General features: G+C 38.6%; 1 pseudogene; it reads right to left on the reverse strand.

Annotated features, from left to right (window-relative positions):
- Window positions 1-3,236: 3,236 nt before the first annotated feature.
- LOC141349264 (uncharacterized) lies at window positions 3,237-21,503 on the reverse strand (annotated as a pseudogene).
- Between the last annotated feature and the right edge of the window lie 898 nt (window positions 21,504-22,401).

Here is a 22,401-nt window from a genome sequence, read left to right on the forward strand (position 1 = left end):
CTGCGTCAGACAGAGTTACAGCACGCACGGAGATGAGAGAGGTATGTATGGACTTATCTAACTCTGGGGGATACGGTGAATAAGCTAAATTCCCAAAATGTGGGCGTGTTCCTTTAATTCTTAAACGGCCTATGTCACGAAATCAGTACACGACAAGGGACGCGACGATTGACACGACTGTCTGCTTAGTTAGCAAAGGAAGTTCAGCTTTCACACCCCATACACGACTGTCTCCTTTGCTTGGTTATCCGTGGCACTATCCACTCGCCATACCTTAACCTCTTAAACCCTGAGGACCCAGTCCCGGGTACAAAATTTCGTATTTTGACTCAAATAAAATATTCTTTTAATCTTTAATGGTCCATCATGGACCCCAGTAACACATATGAGATACTGTTTGAAAGCTTAGACTCTCTACTTTCTCCAGATATGCATCACTTTGAGAAATCTTTTACTGTAAGAAAGTTATTTACACTTAATTTACACTATCACCCCCCCCATAATTTTTTATATGATTTAATATTCACATATTTCATATTTTTCAAGTATGACAAACATGGGCAAGTCTTATATCAACTGAAAGCTCTCATTCTCAGGAATAAGGCTACAGCGTTATTTTTGTTCTATTATCAACACATATCCAACAATAGTTGAATGAATAATAAGGTAAAAAATCGTCTTTTGTAAACATATGGGAAAATTGAGTGTGGACTGCCTCAGATAGCACATATAGCCACAAATGATACACCATCTTTTCTCTTAGGTCCTACTCTAAAAAATGAGTCCATTCACAGCATTTTCTTAGGTTGTGTGCATGAATAATCCCTTGTTATTTATTATATGTCCAAAACAAAAAAATTATATTTATATGAAAAATGTATTTTCGGACACTTCAGTAAAATGAAAATAACTTTTGAATGCGACATGCTAAAGAGATCAATCTTTTTTTGGGTGTTTACTGTCTGCTGCTGGTAACAACCAGAACTGTCTGCAGTCTGCTAGAGCACACAGAACCAGAGTTATACACTATCAGAGGCAGTATTTACAACATATAAAAAGAAAATTTGGTGTTTCCTCATATGAAAAACAACATAAATAACACTATTTGTCACAAACAGCAGCTTTTTATGTAACTTCAAAGGGTTTTCTTTAAAATGATATAAAGCAATTGCATTTATTCCACTGTATGTGGTTATGGTAGCACTTCAAATGTTTTTTGGCAGAAATTTAACTCCATAAGCGTATTATTCCTCCCATCAGTTGGAGTAAAATAACTTTTGCACAGATTATGATAGAGAAAAAAATATTTTTTCCTCTGTAAGCTGGCAATTGCTGGAATCAAACAAAACTGTCTGCAGGGAGCTGAGGCACTCAGGGCCAGAGTTATACACTTTTAAATAAAAACTTTAGAAAAAAAACATAAAAAAACGCCTATTTATTTTTGTGTTTATTAGAGGACTGACATCACATACAACCATGTTTAGCACTTTCAACAGTGTTTTATGTAATTTCAAAGGGTTTCCTGTAAAATGATACCAAACATTTGTATGTAAACCTCTGCATGTGGGTATGGGAAGCTTTTGAAATTGGGTAGGCCAAATCCAGGCGAAAATCCCCAAAATAGCTTCAGGGTGGAAGAAGTTAAGCTTCAAAAGCGATCTTCACAAACCAATGGGTGACGTCACGGACACTACGTCCATATTTTTTTTACGGTCTATGGGTCCAACATACATCAGTTTACTCTCATTGAGGTTTAAAAGTTTTTTTGACATCCAGATCATAATGTCTGAGAAACAGACTGTTAAAGCACAAACACACAGAGTAAGATTATAAATGATTTGATGTTGTCTGATTCAGGTAAAGGATGTTTAAGCTGTACAAACCTCTCTATTCAGTCCTTCATCTCCTCTTAATCTCAGCTTTATCTCCAGTAACGCCACCTCTTTCTTCAGCTGAGAGATTTCTGTGATAAAATCATCAATATCCAGCATAGACAGATCAGTTCCTACTGATTTACAGCACATCACATCCATCTCATCATCAACACTAAAATACACAGAGACAAGACTCTGTTTACTCTCAATAAAACACTCAAGAGAGAAAAACAACGAGGATACAAAAAAAACAACAGCCCGCTCTCTTTCTTTAGTGAGTTTATTTGTGTACTAAAGAGCTGCAGCGCCTCCTGCTGTACTGGAGAGAGAAGACGCTCAACACTTCATTCATTCATCCTGCTGTTAACAAATCTCATCATTTTCAACAGCCAATAAACTTTTAAATTTGCTATTTTTTTATTCAACTACAGTTCTGAATGGTTATTTCAAAATACCCGTACAGCACAGGCCCGCATTGAGTCTTGAGATAGCCAAGGCTGTGAAGAAGGAGCCATGGACGGATCCCAATTCAGGGGTTGATCCTCCCACAGCTCGTTCATCCTTTAAAAGTTGCCAAACGAAGGGCACGAAACAGAGCTGCCTTCAAAGCATCCTTCAGATGTATTTACAGTGTGACTCTACTGCTATCTACTGGAGATGTTAAACTAAATATAATTCATTCTCTTAGCAAGTATTTGATCATTTATTAGAATAAAATCAGATCTCATCCTTTAAGAGACACGTTTTGCTTGTTACATCATTTAATAAATACATAACACAACAATGGCTCTTGCTAACATAACATTTGTAAATGTAAGTACAGCAGAGTCATTTGTTTTATTTATTAGTTTTACACTTTAAAATGCTGTGTTATTTTCAACCCAAAGTCTTTTTCACAGATCAGTTTGTTCTTCAGTATGTTTCTTCTGATGAGGTCTTAGTGAATCTCTCTCCACAGATCGAGCAGACGTATGGCCCTATTTTAAGTGCACTGTCTAAAGTGTACACCGCACGGTCTAAATGGGCGTGTCCGATTCCACTTTTGCCAATTTAACGACAGGAAAATGGTTTATGCGCCAAGCGCATGGTCTAAAAGGGTCTTTCCTATACTCGTAATGGATGTATTTTGGGCATAACGTGCAGTTAACCAATGAGAGTCTCAGCTCTCATCCCCTTTAAAAGACAGTTGCATAGGCATCATGCCTTATCTCGATTTAGAAAGTGGAATTTGTAAACCGAAAAATGAAAGAAGAAGAAGGCCACCAGTTTAAGATTGATTTCCTTTGTATCGAAATTGTTTTTTTTTTAGATTTAAACCTTTAAAAGCCTTTTTCTTTCAGTCACGAAAGTAAAATAGCAGGCTTTTATTTGCTGTAAATGTATGGATATCCTACAAAATCAGTGTAATAAAATCTGCAAATATGCAAGAAAAGGTTTGTACTTTAAAAATACTTTATTTGTAACAAACAGAAGATAAAGAATTTACAAACGTGCAGAGAGCCGTTTCAGCACTCAGACAGCGCCATGTTTTTTTTAAAGCATTAAAAATGTTTCTCATCTCACCATATCCACAGGTACAAATTCGTGAGGTAGCATTTAAAAACATTTAAAAACAGAAGCATTTGTTTAAAGCAAAACAATTTCTTACCAGGCTACAGGTCAAGCAGCTCTTTACACCTTCTAACGTCTCATAATCGGTCCTCATTTAAGTCCAAGAGACTCAATAATAATCTTTTACATTTTAATCATTTAACTTTTCATATTATAAAAGGGTTGTGTTCTGCTGCGCATCCATGTGTGTGATAAGCAAACGCGCACTGTCGTCCCGTATTACTAACACGCTCATTAAATAACAAAAACAATATTGTGTCATTGACTTTAGAGCAGGTTTTAGTTGGTCAATGGCAGAGTCTATTTTAGTTGCCTCAAAATAGCAACGCACCAAGAATGCGCCTGAACGCTCATGTGTGCAAAATTGGGCACAGATGCATTTGCTATTTAAACAACTTGGTGCTAGCTAAACGTGAAAATGATAATTTCGCCAGGTTGAAACTAGCGAAAGACACTTGTGTCGCACATTGAGCTGGATGTATGATAGGGCCCGTAAGGTTTCTCTCACGTATGAACACTCAAATGGGCTTTTAAGGAATCTGGCTTAGTAAACGTCTTCTCACACTGAGAACATTTGTAAGGTTTTTCACCTGTATGAGTTCTTTGGTGTCTCACTAAAACCTGATATGGTTTCTCATTGGTGTGTATACGCACATGTTTCTTTAGATTACATTTTTTGCTGAAACTCTTCCCACAAACAGTACAGTGATTGAGGTTTCTCTCCTGTATGAATTCTCTGATGAGCTTTAAAAGTACTTGGATGAGGGAAGCTCTTTTCACATTGAGAGCAGACGTAAGGTTTTTCTCCAGTGTGAACTCTCTCATGGATAATCAGATTCGATTTCTGACCGGAACCTTTATCACAGTGTGAACACTGATAGCGTTTCTCCTCAGAGTGAATATTCTGGTGTGATTTTAATGAAACTGAATCCCTAAAGTTTTTTTCCACTTTGACTGCACTGATACGGTTTCTCATTGGTGTGTATACGCATATGTGTCTGTAAATTAGGTTTTTGGCTGAATTTCTTCTCACAGTGAGGACACTCGTATGGTTTCTCTCCTGTATGAACTCTCTGATGAACTTTAAAAGTACCTGAATCAGAGAAGCTCTTTCCACAGTGAGAGCAGACGTAAGGTTTTTCTCCAGTGTGAACTCTCTCATGGATTATCAGACTAGATTTCTGACCGAAACCTTTATCACAGTGTGAACACTGATAGCGTTTCTCCTCAGAGTGAATATTCTGATGTTTTTTTAGTGAACGTGAATCCTTAAAGGTTTTGTCACATTTACTGCACTGATACGGTCTTTCATTGGTGTGTATAAGCATATGTGACTTCAGATGATAGTTTTGTCTGAATCTCTTTTCACAGTGAGGACACTTGTATGGTTTCTCTCCTGTGTGAATTCTCTGATGAACTTTAAAAGTACTTGAATCAGAGAAGCTCTTTTTACAGTGAGGACACTCGTATGGTTTTTCTCCTGTATGAATTCTCTGATGAACTCTAACATGACTTGAATCAGAGAAGCTCTTTCCACAGTGAGAGCAGACGTAAGGTTTTTCTCCAGTGTGAACTCTCTCATGGATAATCAGAAGATATTTCTGACAGAAACCTTTATCACAGTGTGAACACTGATAGCGTTTCTCCTCAGAGTGAATATTCTGATGTGATTTTAATGAACCTGAATCCTTAAAGGTTTTGTCACATTTACTGCACTGATACGGTCTTTCATTGGTGTGTATAAGCATATGTGACTTCAGATGATAGTTTTGTCTGAATCTCTTTTCACAGTGAGGACACTTGTATGGTTTCTCTCCTGTGTGAATTCTCTGATGAACTTTAAAAGTACTTGAATCAGAGAAGCTCTTTTTACAGTGAGGACACTCGTATGGTTTTTCTCCTGTATGAATTCTCTGATGAACTCTAACATGACTTGAATCAGAGAAGCTCTTTTCACAGTGAGAGCAGAAGTAAGGTTTTTCTCCAGTGTGAACTCTCTCATGGATAATCAGAAGATATTTCTGACAGAAACCTTTATCACAGTGTGAACACTGATAGCGTTTCTCCTCAGAGTGAATATTCTGATGTGATTTTAATGAACCTGAATCCCTAAAGGTTTTGTCACATTGACTGCACTGATACGTTTTCTCATTGGTGTGTATACGCACATGTTTCTGTAGATGAGGTTTTTGGCTGAATCTCTTCTCACAGTTAGGACACTCGTATGGTTTCTCTCCTGTATGAATTCTCCGATGAACTCTAAAACTACTTGAATCAGAGAAGCTCTTTCCACATTGAGAGCAGACGTAAGGTTTTTCTCCAGTGTGAATTCTCTGATGAATATCAAGACTTTTTTTGGTGCTGAAATATTTGCCACATTCAGTGCAGTAGAAAGGCTTTTCACCACTGTGTGTCCTCATGTGAACTTTTAGCTGATATAAGTAGCCAAAATCCTTCCCACACTGCTGACAGTGAAACTGCTTCTTCTTCTCTCTGTGCACTTTTGAATGATGACGTTTATATTTTTGTAAGGTAGTGAAGCTGATCTCAGATCTGGTGGAGGTCAAGAGTTTTTGTTCTGCAATTCTATCTAAATGTCTCTGTGAGCTCAATGTCTCTTCATCGGTGATGCAGGAAAGAGTTTGTGCCATCTGTCGCTCTTTTGATGATAAAGACGTTATTTCTCCATCCAAACACGAATCACTGATCTTATCTGAAAGACAACAACATTAAAAATCTCTTATGATTTACATTTACAGCAACTGTAAACACACAAACAAGAGGTTCAACTGAGATTCTGTATGTTTTTTCTATATTCAGTTATTGCTGCTAATGGGGTCATAAGTAGTTATTGACTCTACTACAACTGTAAATCTGTCAATGTGTGAATATATCGGGGTTGTGTGCCTGTGTGCATGCATCAGATCTTTCAATCAATGTGAGGAAGATCATTTTTGAGTATTGTCGCTCTAAATAACTCTTAACATCAATCAGATCCCGAACTTTATCTCTTTTGATAACTATTTTAACACCACACAAGTCCAGCACTTTATTTTCCAATTCCTCCAACCCATGTTTTAAAACCGAAACCAAAATCTCAGACGTGCAAGTGGATGGACATGCTTTATTTGTATTAGTTTGTATTTAGGACGATACATCTCTCAAAAAAACTTACATATAAAGATTACTTTAGACATTTAATTACTATTTACTGTAGGCTGCGTCTCAATTTATCCAACAATGGGCCAGGCCCAAGGTCAAACAGAAATTGTGTGTTGCGTTAATCGCACGATAATAAAATTAATGTTGTTAAAATGAATTTACGTTAATGCTTATTAACGCGTTAATTTTGACAGCACTAGTTATTATACTCGTTGATTGACTGCTAAGCGTTAGCGTTTGCTCCTGTACCAAAGAAAGTACCCTAGCAACCATGTACCAAGACCTATATCTCTGCATCAGAACATTGTAGAGACATGGGGGTGGCCTTGTTTTACTCGAGGCTTGATGTATAATCATTGGTGTATGCAAATTCTCTACCTAGCAACCAGTGTATCCTAACAACCATTAAGCGAGACATATATTGCTGCATCAGAACAACGTAGAAAATTTTTCTTTTTGAGAAAAAGACATCGCACGGTGACAAGAGCGCAGGGATTGAGAGTGTACGTAAGTCTGTATAAGTGAGTGAATGTAAGAGGGAGCTAACCCAGTGGTGGTTTAAAAGCCCAGGAGCAAATATACCCATCTGTTTTTTTGTACTATCCAGACTAAATGAACCTGCATGCTGTAAAAGCTGAATGAAATTTGACCATTTTATAAACAATTTTGTGTAACTCAATGTCATATGAGGTAAAAGAGGAAACACACCTGAAGGAATAAAATCATCATGATTGTCATCATCTTCCTCAGTGTGATCTTCATCTGCTGTAGTTTCTCTTCTCATCAGGTTCCCGCTGTCCATCGGATTAACTGAACACATCTTGAGTTTGGTCTGCAGGATCTGCTGCTGTTCTCCAGCGTTACAGACAGAATCCAGAGACTCTGTGGAGGTTTGATCCTCCTGTAAGCTCTGTTTACTGTCACACACTGTAGTGTCCTGAGTGTCTGTGGGCTTTGACTCAGTATAAGAGAGTGAAGACAGACTGAGATCTGAGTCCTGTGTGTGTCTGGATGTCTCTTCAGAGAGTTTATCCAGCAGTGACTGTGGTGTGCGGCTCTGATCTCTGCTCATCCACACTGAATCCAGACATTCACTGGAGCTCCAAACAGTCACATACCCTGAAGATTCACAACAAACCCCATCCTTACGACACAACACACACACACAAACACACACACGTTTAGTTTGGTTATACACGTTACACATAAATACACATTAGACAAAACAAGTTTATTTTTAGCGACGATCCAAAAGTCTATGGAAAAAAATGAATGGGCTTTTAGTGAGGGAACAAGTGTCCCGCTAACTTCCAGAATTTAGTGGACTAGAGAATGTTTTACTCGAATGAAACGATCTTCAGTCTTAGGTTTTGATTTCAAGAGATAGACTTTTATTATCCGGACAAATAGAAAGCCGAGGCCGTCCTGTTGAATCCTCTCAGAACCAAAATGTGGTCCTGGGAAGATCCTGCAAGATCACTCTGACTCTCTCTCAGCCATCACTGCATTATATAGGTTTGTAACACAATAGTTTTGTGTTAAGGCAAAAACACACATGACATCACTTTTGTAAGGGTCACACCATATATACATACATATATATATATATATATATATAAAATGGTAAATTATTTGATACACATAACTGGTTATATTCATATAGATCAGTGGTTCCCAATCCTGGTCCTCGAGGCCCCCCTGCCAGAAAGTTTTAGTAGATGTCTCCTTATTAAACACACCTGATTTAACTCATCAGCTCGTTATGGAGACATGTTTACCATTTTTGAAGGAGATTGATAAGTTGAATCAGGTGTTTTAAATAAGGAGACATCTAAAACTTTCTGTCAGGTGGGCCTCGAGGACCAGGATTGGGAAACACTGATATAGATAATACGTAATGGTAAACTGATTGAAATATTAATGTCGATTATCCTTAATTCCTTTATATTGGGATTAAAACAAACTTCTTCAAGATCGATTTCATTATAATTGCCCATATGGCTGTAACAATTAATCCTGCAAGTTGAATGAATGAATGAATGCTAATTTATATTTTTCAGATTATAATATTATTTTTTTAAATTAGTGATTATAAACCATTATTCTAAATTTTGCTATTAAAAGTTAAGCAATACCTAAAACCAATGTATAATCTGATAAGAAAGTTGTTAAATATATTAATGTATGTAAGCATTTCCATGTTTTTATTTAAATAATATTTTTTTCTTCATCCCGTGGCTAATGTTAAAAAACTGTTGAATATGACTGATTCAATAAAAAAAATAACGCTAAGAAACTTGTGAGCCCTAACGTTATGTCTTTACATAAACTGCACAATGATTTATTTAAGAGACAGCTAAGGGTCCAACATACATCAGTTTACTATCATTGAGGTTTAAAAGTGTTTTTGACATCCAGACCATAATGTCTGAGAAACAGACTGTTAAAGCACAAACACACAGAGAAAGATTATAAAATGATTTGATGTTGTCTGATTCAGGTAAAGGATGTTTAAGCTGTACAAACCTCTCTATTCAGTCCTTCTCCTCTTAACCTCAGCTTTATCTCCAGTAACGCCACCTCTTTCTTCAGCTGAGAGATTTCTTTGACGAAATCATCAATATCCAGCATAGACAGATCAGTTCCTACTGATTTACAGCACATCACATCCATCTCATCATCAACACTAAAATACACAGGGCCAAAACTTTGTTTACTCTCAATAAACCACTCTAGAGAGAAAAACAACGAGGATACACAAACAAATCACACGCGCTTTCTTTCTTTAGTGAGTTTATTTGTGTACTAAAGAGCTGCAGCGCCTCCTGCTGTACTGGAGAGAGAAGACGCTCAACACTTCATTCACTCATCCTGCTGTTAACAAATCTCATCATTTTCAACAGCCAATAAACTTTTTAAATTTGCAAAAATTGTATTCAACTACAGTTCTGAATGTTTTTATCAAAATATCCGGATGTCACAGGCGTGTATTGAATCTTGGGATAGCCAAGGCTGTGAAGAAGGAGCCATGGTCGGATGCCAATTCAGGGGTTGATGCTCCCACAGCTCGTTCATCCTTTAAAAGTTGCCAAATGAAGGGCACGAAACAGAGCTGCCTTCAAAGCATCCTTCAGATGTATTCACAGTGTGACTCTACTGCTATCTACTGGAGATGTTAAACTAAATATAATTCTTTCTCTTAGCAAGTATTTGATCATTTATTAGAATAAAATCAGATCTCATCCTTTAAGAGACATGTTTTGCTTGTTACATCATTTAATAAATACATAACACAAACAATGGCTCTTGATAACATAACATTTGTAAATGTAAGTACAGCAGAGTCATTTGTTTTATTTATTAGTTTTACACTTTAAAATGCTGTGTTATTTTCAACCCAAAGTCTTTTTCACAGATCAGTTTGTTCTTCAGTATGTTTCTTCTGATGAGGTCTTAGTGAATCTCTCTCCACAGATCGAGCAGACGTAGGACCCTATTTTAGCAATCTAAGCGCATTGTCTAAAGCGCACGCACGCAGGTCTAAATGGGCATGTCTGATTCCACTTTTGCTAATTTAAAGAAAGGAAAATAGTTTATGCGCCAAGCGCATGGTATAAAAGGGTCGTTCCTATTCTCGTAATGGATGTGTTTTGGGCATAACGTGCAGTTAACCAATGAGAGTCTCAGCTCTCATCCCCTTTAAAAGCAAGTTGCGTTGGCGTCATGCCTTATCTCGATTTAGAAAGTGGAATTTGTAAACCGAAAAACTAAAGAAGAAGAAGGCCACCAGTTTAAGATTGATTTCATTTGTATCTAAATTGTTTTTTTTTTAGATTTAAACCTTTAAAAGCCTTTTTCTTTCAGTCACGGAAGTAAAATAGCAGGCTTTTATTTGACGTAAATGTATGGATATGTCACAGGTCGGAGAAGCGGACCGCCACTGTCGCGGGTCACGCTCCTCCTAGTTCCACCCCAAGGAGGTCCCAAAACACCCCAACGACCAGACCGACAAAGTATTAAAATTTGACAACTTTTATTAAATATTAAAATCTCTTAGGGGGAAATTAAATACTTAAAAAAAAGGGATCTCAGTCCTTAGTCTCATGGCATATTGCGGAGATGGCACTTCACGCTCGCTTGTTTCTCCACTTGGGACGACGTACAATAGTACGGTACAGGTAGGGTTTCCTCGTGCTCTTTCTCTCTCTTTCTCTCCACAGGCTGCGGGCTGGGACACAAAGATCGGTTATTCAGACTGCTGGTTTTCTCTCACCTCTCCACTTGGGACGACATACAGTAAGTACGGTACAGGTAGGGTTTCCTCGTTCTCTTTCTCTCTCTTCCTCTCCACAGGCTGCGGGTTCCTCTCTCTCTCTCTCTCTCTCTCTCTCTCTCTACAGGCTGCGGGCTGGGCCACAAAGATCGGTTATTCAGACTGGTGGTTTCTCTCACCTCTCCACTTGGGACGTCGTACAGTAAGTACGGTGCAGGTAGGGTTTCCTCGTTCTCTTTCTCTCTCTTCCTCTCCACAGGCTGCGGGTTCCTCTCTCTCTCTCTCTCTCTCTCTCTCTCTCTCTCTCTCTCTCTCTCTCTCTCTCTCTCTCTCTCTCTCTCTCTCTCTACAGGCTGCGGGCTGGGCCACAAAGATCAGTTACTCAGACTGGTGGTTTCTCTCACCTCTCCACTTGGGACAACGTACAGTAAGTACGGTGCAGGTAGGGTTTCCTCGTTCTCTTTCTCTCTCTCCACAGTAATACTGCACATCCAGAGCTCGCTCACAGCATAGGCCAGGTAATAACAACTGAGACCTGCAGCCTTTTCGTTCTTCCATGGCGAGGTTAGCGAAGGCGGGGGTTTTCTGACAATACACACACAGCAGTACACAGCACCACGTCAAAGTGAAGTTTCCACAACAACACAGACTCACCCACCGCACTCAAAGTGAACATCTAGGACGCCCCGTCTTCCTCCACTTCGCCGGAGTCCGTTAGACGTGTTTAGCACGGCCCAGTCAGCATTCACGTCGCTGTGATAGCCCCAGTTTGTCCTCCTCCGGCTCACCCACCACACTGTTCAGGGGTAGGGCCGTCCTCCTTTTCCCGGAGTCGTTTGCTACAAAACAGGTTAGTATACAGTGTGTCCCAAACTCAATGTTCCATACTCACAATCACTGTAAGATCTTCTCTAATGTTCTCCTCTTTGATCCACACAGGCGATTATTTCCGGCCACACGGAACGAGGCGTTTCTTCCCCCAACAGGGTTGCACAGCGATTTCACTTATGCCACAATATCCTCAGTATGGCAAACACTCACGCTAAACTCCGCTTCTCCTTTTGTTTCGTTTCAGTTTCCAGTAATCTCCAATCGTCTTCCAGCCACTATGGTTTTCTTCGTCCCACACAGCCACGCCAGCTTCAGCCTGAGAGGAAAAACAGCCCAACAACAAGCGCACCAAAAAAGCAGCAAACGAGCCCAACAACTGAACTTCCTTCACACGACCACGCCGTCCTTTCGCCCGTTTTCTAGCGGTCGCCGGATCAGCGGGGCCTGCGAACTCTTCGGAGGCGGGTGTTTGCTGAGTTGCCAAAGGCGAAATCGACCGCTTCTGCTTCTTCAGCCCGTCTTTTAAATCTGCATTAATCATATCGCCCGCCCAGTCAATAATTGCTGCCTCCTTTGCACACCTGTGATGAATCTGACCTAATTTCGCTGCCATGGAAACCCAGGAAGTAAACGGGGTTTAGAAAAAAATTGCTCCGGGCGGAACCTCTCCTCTCTATTTTTGGTTTCGCCCTAAGTCACCCTGTGACAGATATCTTACAAAATCAGTGTAATAAAATCTGCAGATATGCAAGAAAAGGTTTGTACTTTAAAAATACTTTATTTGTAACAAACAGAAGATAAAGAATTTACAAACATGCAGAGAACCGTTTCAGCACTCGGACAGCGCCATGTTTTTTTTTTTAAAGCATTACTTAAAAATGTTTCTTATCCACAGGTACAAATTTGTGAGGTAGCATTTAAAAAACATTTTAAAACAGAAGTATGTGTTTAAAGCAAAACAATTTCTTACCAAGCTACAGGTCAAGCAGCTCTTTACACCTTCTAACATCTCATAATCGGTCCTCATTTAAGTCCAAGAGACTCAATAATAATCTTTTACATTTTAATCCTTTAACTTTTCATATTATAAAAGGGTTGTGTCCTGCTGCGCATCCACGGGTGTGATAAGCAAACACGCACTGTGCCGTATTACTAACACGCTCATTAAATAACAAAAACAATATTGCGCCATTGACTTTAAACCAGGTTTTAGTTGGTCAATGGCGTAGTCTTTTTTAGTTGCCTCAAAATAGCAACGCACCAAGAATGTGCCTGAAGTTCACATGGCTCATTTTCAGACCAGAACGCCCATGGGTGCAAAATTGTGCGCAAATGCATTTGCTTTTTAAACAACGCGGCACTAAATGTGAAATTGATCATTGCGATGGGTTGAAACTAGTGAAGAGCACTTGCGTTGCCCATTGCTCTGGGTGTATGATAGGGCCCGTAAGGTTTCTCTCACGTATGAACTCTCAAATGGGCTTTTAAGGAATCTGGGTTAGTAAAAGTCTTCTCACACTGAGAACATTTGTAAGGTTTTTCACCTGTATGAGTTCTCAGGTGTCTCACTAAACTTTGACGATAACTAAAACTCTTTCCACAAACAGTACAGTGATGAGGTTTCTCTCCAGTGTGAACTCTCTGATGAACTCTGAGCTCAGTTGAATTTTTAAATCTCTTACCACAGTGAGAGCAGACGTAAGGTTTCTCTCCTGTATGAATTCTCAGATGAACTTTAAAATGACTTAGATTATTGAAGCTCTTTCCACATTGAGAGCAGATGTAAGGTTTCTCTCCTGTGTGAATTCTCTGATGAACTTTAAAATGACTTAGATTAGTGAAGCTCTTTCCACATTGAGAGCAGATGTAAGGTTTCTCTCCTGTATGAACTCTCTGATGAGCTTTAAAACTATACGGATGAGAGAAGCTCTTTCCACATTGAGAGCAGACGTAAGGTTTTTCTCCAGTGTGAACTCTCTGATGAGCTTCAAAACTACTTGGATGAGTGAAGCTCTTTTCACAGTGAGAGCAGACGTAAGGTTTTTGTCCAGTGTGAACTCTCTGATGGATTATCAGACTGAACACTGATAGCATTTCTCCTCAGAGTGAATATTCTGATGTCTTTTTAGTGAACGTGAATCCTTAAACGTTTTGTCACATTGACTGCACTGATACGGTCTTTCATTGGTGTGTATAAGCATATGTGACTTCAGATGATGTTTTCGGCTGAATCTCTTCTCACAGTGAGGACACTCGTATGGTTTCTCTCCTGTATGAATTCTCTGATGAAGTTTAAAAGTACTTGAATCAGAGAAGCTCTTTCCACATTGAGAGCAGACGTAAGGTTTTTCTCCAGTGTGAACTTTCTCATGGATAATCAGAAGATATTTCAGACCGAAACCTTTATCACAGTGTGAACACTGATAGAGTTTCTCCTCAGAGTGAATATTCTGATGTTTTTTTAGTGAACGTGAATCCTTGAAGGTTTTGTCACATTCACTGCACTGATACGGTGTTTCATTGGTGTGTATATACAAATGTGTCCTCAGATTCTGGTTTTGTCTAAATCTCTTTTCACAGTGAGGACACTTGTATGGTTTTTCTCCTGTATGAACTCTCTGATGAACTTTAAAAGTACTTGAATCAGAGAAGCTCTTTCCACAGTGAGAGCAGACGTAAGGTTTTTCTCCAGTGTGAATTCTCTCATGGATAATCAGATTATATTTCTGACTGAAACCTTTATCACAGTGTGAACACTGATAGCGTTTCTCCTCAGAGTGAATATTCTGGTGTGATTTTAATGAACTTGAATCCCTAAAGGTTTTTCCACATTGACTGCACTGATACGGTCTTTCATTGGTGTGTATACGCATATGTCTATTCAGACAATGTTTTTGGTTGAATCTCTTCTCACAGTGAGGACACTCGTATGGTTTCTCTCCAGTGTGAATTCCCTGATGAAAATCAAGATGTTGTTTGGTGCTGAAATATTTGCCACATTCAGTGCAGTAGAAAGGCTTTTCACCACTGTGTGTCCTCATGTGAACTTTTAGCCGAGATAAGAAGCCAAAATCCTTCCCACATTGCTGACAGTGAAACTGCTTCTTCTTCTCTCTGTGCACTTTTGAATGATGACGTTTATACTTTTGTAAGGTAATGAAGCTGATCTCAGATCTGGTGGAGGTCAAGAGTTTTTGTTCTGCATTTCTATCTAAAAGTCTCTGTGAGCTCAATGTCTCTTCATCGGTGATGCAGGAAAGAGTTTGTGCCATCTGTCGCTCTTTTGACGATAAAGACGTTATTTCTCCATCCAAACACGAATCACTGATCTTATCTGAAAGACAACAACATTAGAAATCTCTTATGATTTACATTTACACCAACATTAAACACAGAAACAAGAGGTTCAACTGAGATTCTGTATGTTTTTTCTATATTCAGTTATTGCTGCTAATGGGGTCATAAGTAGTTATTGACTCTAAAGCTGCGTCTTTTCATTGCACACAACCACCAACACCCAATAGATCAGAAGTCATTTATTTCCTAGTATGGAGAGTTGCACAGCGACTGCATGGAGTGGACTGGAAATCTTCAGATGTGATTTTAACTTTAGTTAACTTTAAATTCAAGGACCTTTCAAGGACTTTACAGGTCTAATACCCTCAAATTCAAAGACTAAATGTGGGGACATATTTCAAGTGAGAGCAAGGTTACATTGTGTTACCTTTTAAGATACATTGTTACAGCTTCCTTTTCGAGGGAACTCGCGCTGCGTCACTGCAATGACACTTTGGGGACGCCTCCAGGGGTAAGTGCATCTGAATGTGTATATCAAATTCAACCAATGGTGAGGCTTAACCACAAAGACAGGGTGACGCAGGAGCCAGGAAGTATATCGCTATCTGAATTCTTGCCAAAACAAATATTACTACAACTGTAAATCTGTCAATGTGTGAATATATCGGGGTTGTGCACCTGTGTGCATGCATCAGATCTTTCAATCAGTGTGAGGAAGATCATTTTTGAGTATTGTCGCTCTAAATAACTCTTAACATCAATCAGATCCCGAACTTTATCTCTTTTGATAACTACTTTAACACCACACAAGTCCAGCACTTTATTTTCCAATTCCTCCAACCCATGTTTTAAAACCGAAACCAAAATCTCAGATGTCCAAGTGGATGGACACGCATTATTTGTATTAGTTCATATAAATAGTTAGTACAAATAAAGATTACTTTAGAGATTTAATTACTATTTACTGTAGGCTGCGTCTCAATTTATCCAAAAATGGGCCAGGCCTAATGTCAAACTGAAATTGTGTGTTGCGTTAATCACACGTTAATAAAATTAATGTAGTTAAAATGAATTTACATTAATGCTTATTAACGCGTTAATTTTGACAGCACTAGTTATTATACTTGTTGATTGACTGCTAAGTGTTAGCGTTTGCTCCTGTACCAAATAGAGTACCCTAGCAACCATGTACCAAGACCTATATCTCTGCATCAGAACATTGTAGAGACATGAGGTGGCCTTGTTTTACTCGAGGCTTGATGTATAATCATTGGTGTATGCAAATTCTCTCCCTAGCAACCAGTGTACCCTAACAACCGTTAAGGGAGGCATATATTGCTGCATCAGAACAACATAGAAAATTTTTCTTTTTGAGAAAAAGACATCGCACGGTGACAAGAGCACAGGGATTGAGAGTGTACGTAAGTCTGTATAACCCTGCAAGTAAGCTTACGATGGGCCTGTATGGGCATAGCCTAAGGGCCCCGCACAGGTTTGCTCACTGGCGAAACGTTGGCCCCTTAGCGCTGGCCCCGCATGGGCAGCCCTCACTTAGCCCCCAGGAAGCCCTCACATAGAGAAATCCCCAGAGTTAAATGAACACTGCTGGATGTATATATTGTCCCAATCTTACAGAGTGTTAAAAAGTAACAATGAAGCAGAATTAAAACCGCTGTTATCCTCTCTCTCAACATCTCTGTCTGAAATCTAAAATTGCATTTTACATCTTACTTGTAGAGTCATTTTCTTACTTTAGGTTGAGATTTTGTTTCATTTAAAGTCACCACTATTGTGATCAGTGTTTGATTTAGTTTAACTTGACTCTTGAATCTTGCCTTGTTCAGTCTTTTGATTGCTATAACTTTGTGTGTTTAAAACATGTTTGTTATGGCAGTATGCGATCCTTTGGTGGTGGTCAGTTCAGTAAATAAAGTCTGAACATCATCATATAAAAACTTATGTATTCATTTATTGTTTGCACGCTTAACAGAAGGATCTTTCTCTGACAATGTGATACTATAGTATGAGATCGAGCTCTCTCTTAGCAGTTTGTCTTTCTGAAGAATTTTGAAACACTGACACTTAAACTTAACTGCTCTACAATGTAGACACACAAATATCAAGAATCAGAGTATGAATCACAATGATGGTGACAATAAAACGAAAAGCTTCATGCTGCAGTGCATGCTGGGTATCAACAAATTACAAATCTCATCCAGAACTCCCAGAATGCACTGCGGCATGAATACATAATGACCTTTTTTTTACCATTTTCTTTGTCACCATTGTTGAGATTCATACTCTGATTCTTGATGTCTGTGCATCTACATTGTTCAGCGGTTTATGTTTATGTGCAAACTATCAAAATCCTTCAGAATGATAAACTGCTATGAGAGTTCTGGACCTTACACTGAAGTATTTCATTATTAACAGAAAATTATGCTTCTGATGAGGGGGGAAAACTATATTAATAAATCTGTTCATTAAATGATTATGTTTGACAATGTTTATGTATCAACCAGCAATATTCAACTACTACTGCCTTTTCTTTGCTATAACATGTGTTTTAAACACACTTAGATATAGCAGTTAGAAAACACTAACAAGCCAACGGTCAAGAGTCAAAGTCCAATTAAAACAACCACTGATCACAATTATGATGACTTTAAATGAAACAGCCAACATCTTAACATAAGTTAAGAAAATGACTCTACAAGTAAGATGTAAAATGCAATTTTATATTTCAGACAGAGATGTTGAGAAAGAGGACAACAGAGCTTTTAATTCTGCTTCATTGTTACTTTTTAACACTCTGTAAGATGTGACAATATATACATCCAACAGTGTTTATTTAAAGGCAGAATAGGCAGGAATTATCTAAAAAAACTTTTTTACAAATTTGTTTAAACTGACTTTATATATCAATACATAAGTAAAATGTAAGTACTCTGAAAAAGAGAGTATAAAAATCGAGTGTCTGTATACCTCTCAGCACTGTTTTAAACACAGCTAACTTTTCCATTCACTCCACCCCTCCCTTCTGGGTTTCTTCTTAAGCCACGCCCCCAAAACACATGAACGCGCGAATTACCTCAGACAAGCGGAGAGGAAGGAGCGCGGTGCAGTCACAATCACATGTAATAATACACCTAACTTTATCACTAGGAATATAAACAGATGGCTTTTATAAACGGATGGCTTTTAGTACTCACTCAGCCAGTGTTTTGCATGGAAGAGTTTCTGTGATGAAAGCATTGTTGACTCTGACGAGGACTACACTCCGCAGACAATACCGCTACCGCATCATCGACTCGAGGAAAGGCCACGCGATATTTCCTCTCGTTTGATTGCTTCATTTATTCCTTTTTTGCCTTCGCTGACTGGATATGCAGGTACTGTAAGATGTGAATGCAGTTTCTGTGAGTTGTGAATGCTATTTCTCTGCTGTACTTTTGCTCTTCCTATTGCCTCGTGCACGTTCAAATCAATCGGGTGTGCGCATGTCTGGGCAGATCCCATAGCAACGGGTGGAGCCATGGTCGCGAGAGAGAGTGATATTTGAGCAAGCTAATCATATGTTTCGTCCCGGATGGAAATAATTAACTGTGTTTAACACAGTCGTGAGAGGTCTACAGACACTCGAGTTTTATACTCTCTTTTTTAGAGTACTTACATTTTAATTATGCATTTGTATATAAAGACAGTTTAGACAAACTTGTAAAAAAGTTTTTTAGATAATTCCTGCCTACCCTGCCTTTAACTCTGGGGATTTTTCTGTATGAGGGCTTCCTGGGGGCTAAGTGAGGGCTGCCTGCGCAGGGCCAGCGCTAAAGGGCCAACGTTTTGCCAATGAGCAAACCTGCGCGGGGCCCTTAGACTAGCCCTAAGTGGGCCCATAAAGGGCCATTGTAGGCTTACTTGCAGGGAAGTGAGTGAATGTAAGGGGGAGCTAACCCAGTGGTGGTTTAAAAGCCCAGGAGCAAATATACCCATCTGTTTTTTTGTACTATCCAAGCTAAATGAACCTGTATGCATGCTGTAAAAGCTGGATTAAATGTGACCATTATATAAGCAATTTTGTGTAACTCAATGTCATGTAAGGTAAAAGAGGAAACACACCTGAAGGAATAAAATTATCATGATTGTCATCATCTTCCTCAGTGTGATCTTCATCTGCTGTAGTTTCTCTACTCATCTTCATCATCAGGTTCCCACTGTCCATCGGTTTAACTGAAGACATCTTCAGTGTGGTCTGCAGGATCTGCTGCTGTTCTCCAGCGTTACAGACAGAATCCAGAGACTCTGTGGAGGTTTGATCCTCCTGTAAGCTCTGTTTACTGTCACACACTGTAGTGTCCTGAGTGTCTGTGGGCTTTGACTCAGTATAAGAGAGTAAAGACAGACTGAGATCTGAGTCCTGTGTGTGTCTGGATGTCTCTTCAGAGAGTTTATCCAGCAGTGACTGTGGTGTGCGGCTCTGATCTCTGCTCATCCACACTGAATCCAGACATTCACTGGAGCTCCAAACAGTCACATACCCTGAAGATTCACAACAAACCCCATCCTTACAACACAACACAACACACACACAGACACAGACACAGACACAGACACAGACACAGACACACACACAGACACACACACACACACACACACACACACACACACACACACACACACACACACACACACACACACACACACACACACAGGTTTAGATTCGTTATACACGTTACACAAAACAAGTTTATTTTTGGTGACGATCAAAAAAAATTAATGGGTTTTTTATTGAGGGAACAAGTGTCTAACTTCCAGAATTTAGTGGACTAGAGATCGATTTCATTATAATGTAACGATTAATCAAATATATATAAATTAGTATAAATGTTATATGGTGATTATAAACCATTATTCCAAATTTTGCTATAGAGGGTATGCATTGACGTCACTTTTCCACATGACCACACCAGAACTCGCCCTGTTGAGTGGCAAATGATTCAACAGAATGTCTGTTTTTCATAGCGACTGCTGTGCAAAATGCCAGTAAAACTGACTATTATCAGCTTAAATTGAATTTAGTTGGATTTGATAGCAGAGGTGAACAACACTTAGTTAAATTAGTTAAATTTTCCAAGCATCTGTGCTTTATTAGGATGTTTGTATTGGGAAATTTTTTTACTTCACTACATTCTAAAGTATAGAATCATACTGTGTATTCTTTAATATTGCATATTAAAATTTATTTAATACCTAATTACATTAAAATTGTGTACTTTTAAATGTATTAGTACAGTCTATCGCACAACAGCTTTTACGCGTTTTCCTCGTGTTTTTGCTGATTTCACACTGTACTAAAATGCTGACGCTGTCTTTTGCCACTCAGTGGGCGTAACCGCAGTCACTTTCGCCGAAGGTGACGTCACGTGCATACCCTCTATTAGAAGTTAAGCAATACCTAAAACAATGTATAATCTGATAAATAAGAAAGCCGTTAAATTAATTAATGTATGTAAGCATCTTCATGTTTTTATTTAAATTATATATTTTTTCTTCATCCCGTGGCTAATGTTAAAAAAAACTGTTGAATAAAAAAATTAACGCTAAAAAACTTGGGAGCCCTAACGTTATGTCTTTACATAAACTGCACAATGATTTATTTAAGAGACAGCTAAGGGTCCAACATACATCAGTTTACTCTCATTGTGTTTTAAAAGTTTTTTTTGACATCCAGATCATAATGTCTGAGAAACAGACTGTTAAAGCACAAACACACAGAGTAAGATTATAAATGATTTGATGTTGTCTGATTCAGGTAAAGGATGTTTAAGCTGTACAAACCTCTCTATTCAGTCCTTCATCTCCTCTTAATCTCAGCTTTATCTCCAGTAACGCCACCTCTTTCTTCAGCTGAGAGATTTCTGTGATAAAATCATCAATATCCAGCATAGACAGATCAGTTCCTACTGATTTACAGCACATCACATCCATCTCATCATCAACACTAAAATACACAGAGACAAGACTCTGTTTACTCTCAATAAAACACTCAAGAGAGAAAAACAACGAGGATACAAAAAAAACAACAGCCCGCTCTCTTTCTTTAGTGAGTTTATTTGTGTACTAAAGAGCTGCAGCGCCTCCTGCTGTACTGGAGAGAGAAGACGCTCAACACTTCATTCATTTACCTGTTAACAAATCTCATCATTTTCAACAGCCAATACACTTTTTAAATTCGCAAAAATTGTATTCAACTACAGTTCTGAATGTTTTTATCAAAATATCCGGATGTCACAGGCGTGTATTGAATCTTGGGATAGCCAAGGCTGTGAAGAAGGAGCCATGGACGGATCCCAATTCAGGGGTTGATGCTCCCACAGCTCGTTCATCCTTTAAAAGTTGCCAAATGAAGGGCACGAAACAGAGCTGCCTTTAAAGCATCCTTCAGATGTATTCACAGTGTGACTCTACTGCTATCTACTGGAGATGTTAAATTAAAGGGGACATATTATGAGATTTTTTTAAGATGAAAACTAAGTCTAAAATAGGTCTGAGCAAAAGTGTGCCGTTTTGGGTGTGTCATTTAAAATGCAAATGAGCGGATGAAGTGCAACCACTGATCACAATGATGGTGGTTTGTTGCAATTGAAACTCAATTGTGCTGTGAATTATTTTATCTCTCTCTTTCTCTCCATACTAAATGGTTGTGCTGTGGTTGGATAGTGCAGATAAAGGGGCGGTATTACCTTATTCTGACATCACAATAAGGGCCAAATTACAATGACCTATTTTTCACATGCTTGCAAAAAATGGTTTACCAAAACTAAGTTATTGGGTTGATCTTTTTAACATTTTCTAGGTTGATAGAAGCACTGGGGACACAATTATAGCACTTAAACATGGAAAAAGTCAGATTTTCATAATATGTCCCCTTTAAATATAATTCTTTCTCTTAGCAAGTATTTGATCATTTATTAGAATAAAATCAGATCTCATCCTTTAAGAGACACGTTTTGCTTGTTACATCAGTTAATAAATACATAACACAAACAATGGCTCTTAATAACATAACATTTGTAAATGTAAGTACAGCAGAGTCATTTGTTTTATTTATTAGTTTTACACTTTAATAATGCTGTGTTATTTTCAACCCAAAGTCTTTTTCACAGATCAGTTTGTTCTTCAGTATGTTTCTTCTGATGAGGTCTTAGTGAATCTCTCTCCACAGATCGAGCAGACGTATGGCCCTATTTTAAGTGCACTGTCTAAAGCGTACACCGCACGGTCTAAATGGGCGTGTCCGATTCCACTTTTGCCAATTAACGACAGGAAAATGGTTTATGCGCCAAGCGCACA

The sequence above is a fragment of the Misgurnus anguillicaudatus genome, unplaced genomic scaffold, assembly GCF_027580225.2.
Source record: "Misgurnus anguillicaudatus unplaced genomic scaffold, ASM2758022v2 HiC_scaffold_31, whole genome shotgun sequence".
Lineage (NCBI taxonomy): Eukaryota > Metazoa > Chordata > Actinopteri > Cypriniformes > Cobitidae > Misgurnus > Misgurnus anguillicaudatus.